The sequence below is a fragment of the Dipodomys merriami genome, unplaced genomic scaffold, assembly GCF_024711535.1.
Source record: "Dipodomys merriami isolate MVZ:Mamm:240054 unplaced genomic scaffold, mDipMer1.0.p SCAF_11, whole genome shotgun sequence".
In the NCBI taxonomy this organism is placed as follows: Eukaryota; Metazoa; Chordata; class Mammalia; order Rodentia; family Heteromyidae; genus Dipodomys; species Dipodomys merriami.
Genome location: NW_027202382.1, coordinates 46,712,261 through 46,718,408, shown reverse-complemented (window position 1 = coordinate 46,718,408; position 6,148 = coordinate 46,712,261). Strand labels below are relative to the sequence as shown.

At 60.6% G+C, this 6,148-nt stretch overlaps 1 long non-coding RNA gene across 1 annotated transcript; it reads left to right on the top strand.

Annotated features, from left to right (window-relative positions):
• Positions 1 to 4,909: 4,909 nt before the first annotated feature.
• LOC138816686 (uncharacterized) lies at positions 4,910 to 5,863 on the top strand. Its single transcript, XR_011368716.1, has 3 exons — positions 4,910 to 4,990; positions 5,462 to 5,491; positions 5,797 to 5,863. It is a non-coding gene; the product is annotated as an uncharacterized lncRNA (long non-coding RNA).
• Positions 5,864 to 6,148: the final 285 nt, after the last annotated feature.

Here is a 6,148-nt window from a genome sequence, read left to right as displayed (position 1 = left end):
CCCTGGGCAGGACGGTGAGGCCACGGCTGTGAGATCCCGCAGAGGCCTGGGGGACCCTCAGTGGAGGGTTGGGTGCCAGAGCACGCAGAAGAGGTGGGTCCCTCCCCAGCCAGCCTAGCCCTGCGCAGGCCAGCCCAGCCCTGTCCCTGCCCTGGTGCTCTCCCTGGCCAGGAGAATGAGTCATGGAGCTTCGGAAGATGCTGCAACACTGTTGCAACTATTGTCACCTTGGAGCCGATGAGGCCTTTCTTGCCTGGTTCAGGGGCCTGGAGTGGCTGAGCAAGGATGCCAGGTGGGTTGGCAGACACTGGGGCAAGAGCGGGGCCTTCCCTGGGATGCAGTACTGAAGGCCTGAGGTGTGTCCCTGTGTGTGTGGGACCCCATAGAGTCTCTGGGGGTCCTGATGTGGGGTGGTTGCCAGGCTCTCAAGTCCATCCGAATTTGGCATGGACTTGAGCATAGCACTTGGTCACCTGACCACCACCTCTTGTCTTAGCTACACGCTGTCCTGTGCACTGGAGCCCCGCAGGCAGACTGACAGTAGCAGCCTTCCTGGCAAGAAGCGCTCAGGCTTTGGGAAGGCTGGAAGCAGTAAGTGGCTGGGGCCTGGAGGGCAGGGGCCAGGGAAGACGCTGGGCTGGGATGCAGCAGCCGACAGCTGATGCTGACTTATGCACTGTCAGCAGCCCTGGGGCTGGGCTCAGCGGCCTCGGCTCTCTGGGCCTCACTCTCCTCCCCTGGCGTGTGTGTGGGATCCATCCCTCAGGTGGGGGTCAGGTTTGAGAAATTAGTGATGGCCCAAGATCCTAGATGGGAGCAGCAGGCTTGCAGGAATTGGCAAGCAAGAACTGGGGTGTCCTGGGGCGTTCCCCACTGGAAGTCAGCCTTTCCTGAAGCCACACCTCTACAACCCTGACCTCAGTTGCAGTGGCAGCTCCCAGCCCACATCACAGGAGCAGCTCAAGTGGAACTCAGCCAGCAGCAGCGACAGCCGTGGTGGCAACAGCGCGGACCCCAATAAAGGAGCCTCAGACAGCAGTGCCAAGGGTACGGTCTTTGTCCAGAACAGCAGTTCACCTCCTCTGCTCCTCCACAGGAGCCTCAAGGGGCAATCCTCCCAAAAGCAGGAAGAGGTGCCAGCCTGCCCCTCTGGCCTATCCTACCTCGTCCACTGGAGGAGGGGCAACCAAGGGGCCCTGGAAGTCCAGCACCTGCTCACTCACCAAGACTCGGGAAGGCCCTAGCGCTGCCTTCCTGGCTGGGGCACCCAGCTGACGAGGCTGTCCCTGAAGGTCAGGGCCTGCAACACCCCATGAACTCTGGGCACACCAAGGATGCCCGTGACGTGCAGCAGCCCAGCCTTCCCTTCAGCCTCAGACACAGACAAGGCCAGCACAAGACACAGCCAGAGCTGGGGCTTGGGAGTAGATAGCCGAGGCTGTCTGGGGTCTCTGTGAGAGCAGCAGCTGGGAGACTCCAGGGTCATCAGGATGAGCCTGCCTGAGCACACAGGAAACGTGTACCAAAGCATCCTGGTGAGTCGGCAGTGGGGGTTCCCTGGAGTCCTCAACCAGCCGGGACACAGCCCTGTGGTGTCTTCCAAGTCATTTCCCTTTCCTCTTCCTGGGAGACCCTTGTGGAGGATGAATACCACTGCATGCCTCAGGCAGCAGGCAGGGCTCCGAGCTACACCTGACTACAAGAAGGCAGGCAGGCAATGAGGCAGGGAGGCTAGAGGCAGGCAGGCAGGCAGGCAGGCAGGGAGGGAGGCAGGGAACCAATGAGGGAGGCAGGCAGGCAGGACAGCCCGGGTTCTCCAGCCCCTTCAGGCAAAGGTTACATATATGGAAGCAGGCAGAGGGGAGGCCAGGTCCCCTGGTGAGATCCCACAGCAGTGAGTGCTGGAGCAGAGCCTAGGCTAGACTTGGCCTGCCCAGGGGTGGGTTCTGGGGCTCGGCCCAGCGGCCATGTCAGTTACAAGGGAAAGACCCTGGTGGTAGAAAGGTGGAAAGGACAGAATCCTTGCCAACATTGGCCTCCATTCTGGCAGGAGATTTCAATGTTTGCCGTGAAGAAGAAGCAGCTCAAAGCAATTCTCAGGAGGTTCCAAAAGACGGTGAGTGACTAGCACCTAGGCCAGGTTGCCTGAGAGAGAGGAGGCGCAGCCTGGCCTGGCTCTGTTCACCTTCAACCTCACTCCCAACGGGGCCCAAGGAGAGGGAGGATTCTCGTCTGGGCACAGGAGGAGCCTGGGGAGCTAGCTGGCTGGCAGTGGGGAAGGAGGAAGTGGAGGCAGCAGAGCTGGGCTTGGCAGAGTCTAGAGGAAGGGGGTGGGCAGAGGTGGCCTAGGTCACTTTGGGATCTGCATAGGCCAGCCTAAGTTTGGACCTGGGGACGTTTGCAATCCCAGGAAGCAGGAAGGGGCTCTGGACAGAGGTGGCCCAAAGTTTCCCAGGACACTGTGCCATGGAAAGCCCTGTGGGGCTGAAAGCTGGCTGAGAAGCCCTGGGGACTGGGAGAGGGGTGAGCCCTGGTCTTTGCCCATCCTCCATCTAAACCAATAGGTGCTGACCATGGCATGGTTGCCTACCTTGGCATCTTTGTTATGGACCTCAGGAAAACGGACGCTGCGTATCAGGATGTCCAGGAAGTTAGTAGCTAGGGTCATATGGGGCTTGGTGCTGAAGGAGAAAGTCCCCTTGTAGTCTTGAGCTCTGGCCCTCCTGACAGTCCCAAGGACATCCTTGCCCTCTCTGACCAGGTGCCTCCCAGGGCTGTCTGCCCTCAGTGCTGTGCACACAGAGCCCAGCTGGGCCTTCAAGTCCCCCCGGGGATGAAGTTTGGACCAAGCCAAACCAGGCTTTCCCAAAAAAGCAACCTATGGCCCAAGAGAGACCTTTTCACCTGAAGCCACAACCTCACTCCCAGCCTTAGAGAGTTTAGACCACAAAGTCCCTGAACCTGACCTCACTCTGTGTGCCCAGGGCTCCTCTGAAAAGGGCCCTTCTCCCGTGTATGCACATGGGATCCCTTGGCCAGAGGAGGGCCTGGCCCGAGGCGTAGGGGAAATGGGGCCCCATTCTAATTGCGTTGCCCTCTGCCTTTTGGGAAAGAATGGTGTTGAGGAAATGTATGAAAGTGAGTGGCAGTTTCCAGACAGGACAGGGTGGGTGGGAGCTGCCTGGAGGTCCAGTCAGGCCTGCCCAGCTGCCTTGTGTGCATGGGTGCAATGGGTAGAGAGAGTAGGTCCCATCCCCAGGCAGCGTGGGTGTGGGTGGCATGTGGGACAGCTCCCTGGGCAGGGCTGTGAGGACAAGTAAGGTTCAGCCAGTAGTATTAGCAGCAGCGGCGGCGGCAGCAGCAACGTGGATTCCACTGAAGGAGCCTCAGACAGCAGCACCATGCTCCACATGGGCAATCCAGCTCCCCCTGCCCCTCCACAGGAGCCTCAACTGGCAATCCTCCTAAGAGCAGGACGAGGTGCCAGCCTGCCCTTCTGGCCTATCCCACCCCGTCCACTGGAGAGGCAACCAAGGGACTTAGGAAGTCCAGCTCCTGCTCACTCACCAAGACTCGGGAAGGCCCTAGAGCTGCCTTCCTGGCTGGGGCACCCAGCTGTCGAGTCTGTCCCTGCAGGTCTGGGCCGGCAATGCCCTGTGAACTCTGGGCACATTGAGGATGCCCCAGGCATGCAGCAGCCTAGCCTTCCCCTCTGCCTCAGACACAGCCAGGTCCAGCACAAGACACGGACAGAGCTGGGCTTGCTAGTGGGCAGCAGCGGCTGTCTGTGGCCTCTGTGAGAGCAGCAGCTGGGAGACTCCAGAGTCGTCAGGATGAGCCTGAATGAGCACACAGGAAACGTGTACCAAAGCATCCTGGTGAGTCGGGCAGTGGGGGTTCCCTGGAGTCCTCACCCAGCCACAACACAGCCCTGGGGCCTCTTCCAAGTCCTTTCCCTTCTCTCTTACAGATCCCCTCCAGTAGGGGGTGAAGAACAGAGCATGCCTCAGGCAGCAGACAGGGCTCAGAGCTGTACCTGACCACAGGAAGGCAGGCAGACAGGCAGTGTGGCAGGAAGGCTGGAGGCAGTCAGGGAGGCAGGCAGGGAGGGAGGGAAGCAAGGAGGGAGGCAGGCAGGCAGGCAGGCAGGACACCCAAGGTTCCCCAGCCCCTTCAGGCAAAGGTTACACATGAGGAATCAGGCAGAGAAGAGGCCAGGGCCCCAGGTGAGATCCCACAGCAGTGGGTGCTGGAGCAGAGCCTAGGCTAGACTTAGCCTGCCCAGGGGTGGGCTCTAGGGCAGCGGTCATGTCAGTCACAAGGAAAAGACCCTGGTGGTAGAAAGGTGGAAAGGACAGAATCCTTGCCAACACTGGCCTCCATTCTGGCAGGAGATTTTAATGTTTACCATGAAGAAGAAGCAGCTCAAAGCAATTCTCAGGAGGTTACAAAAGACGGTGAGTGACTAGCACCTAGGCCAGGTTGCCTGAGAGAGAGGAGGCGCAGCCTGGCCTGGCTCTGTTCACCTTCAACCTCACTCCCAACGGGGCCCAAGGAGAGGGAGGATTCTCATCTGGGCACAGAGGAGCCTGGGGAGCTAGCTGGCTGGCAGTGGGGAAGGAGGAAGTGGAGGCAGCAGAGCAGAGCTTGGCAGAGTCTAGAGGAGGGGGGTGGGCAGAGGTGGCCTAGGTCACTTTGGGATCTGCATAGGCCAGACTAGGGTTGGACCTGGGGCCGTTTGCAGTCCCAGGCAGAGAGAAGGAGCACTGGACAGAGGTGGCCCAAATTTCCCCAGGACACTGTGCCATGGAAAGCCCTGTAGGGCTGAGGGCTGGCTGAGAAGCCCTGGGGACTGGGAGAGGGGTGGGCCCTGGCCTTTGCCCATCCCCCACCTACACCAACAGGTGCTGACCAAGGCATCGTTGCCTACCTGGGCATCTTCCTGATGGACCTCAGGATGCTGTACGCAGCATATCAGGACGTCTAGGAGGTAAGTAGCTAGGACAGATGGGGCCTGGTGCTGCAGGAGAAAGTCCCCTGGGAGTCCTGAGCTCTGGCCCTCCTGACAGCCCCAAGGTCATTTCACACTCAGTCCTCAGCCCCGCTGGCCAGGTGCCGCCCAGGGCTGCCTGCACTTGGCGCTGTGCACAAAGAGCCCAGCTGGGCCTTCAAGTCTACCCAGGCAGGACCCGGGGACCAAGCCAAGCCAGGCTTTCCCACGACAAGCAACCTGTGGCCCAAGAGAGGCCTTTTCACCTGAAGCCACAACCTCCCTCCTAGCCTCAGAGGGGTTAGACCACACAGTCCCTGAACCTGACCTCACTCCGGGTGCCCAGGGCTCCTCTGAAAGGGGCCCTGCTCCCGTGTATGAACGCAGGATCCCCTGGCCAGAGGAGGGCTTGGCCGGAGGTCAGAAGGGAAGAGGGGCCCCATTATAACTGCATTGCCCTCTGCCTTTTAGGAAAGAATGGCATTGAGGAAGTGCATGAAGGTGAGTGGCAGCTGCCAGACAGGACAGGGTAGGTGGGAGCTGCATGGAGATCCAGTCAGCCTACCAGCTCGGCCATGTGCATGGGTGCAATGGGTAGAGAGAGTAGGTCCCATCCCCAGGCAGGGTGGGTGTGGGTGGCATGTGGGACAGCTCCCTGGGCAGGACGGTGAGGTCAAGCGTGGCTCAGCCAGCAGTGTGGCGGGAGCGGCAGCAGCGTGGACCTCACTGCAGGATCCTCAGACAGCAGCACCAAAGGCGCTGTCCTGCTCCACATGGGCAGTCCTGCTCCCCCTACCCCTTCACAGGTTCCTCGAGGGGCAATCCTCCCAAGATCAGGACGAGGTGCCAGCCTGCTCATCTGGCCTATCCCACACCGTCCACTCGACAGGCAACCAAGGGGCCCAGGAAGTCCAGCGCCTGCTCACTCACCAAGACTCGGGAAGGCCCTTGAGCTGCCTTCCTGGCTGGGGCACCCAGCTGTCAAGGCTGTCCCTGCAGGTCAGGGCCTGCGACACTTGGTGTACTCTGGGCACATCGGGGACGCCCGTGACGTGCAGCAGCCCAGCCTTCCCTTTATCCTCGGACAGCCAATGCCAGCCCAAGACACAGACAGAGCTGGGCTTGCAAGTGGGCAGCAGCGGCTGCCCTGGGCCTCTG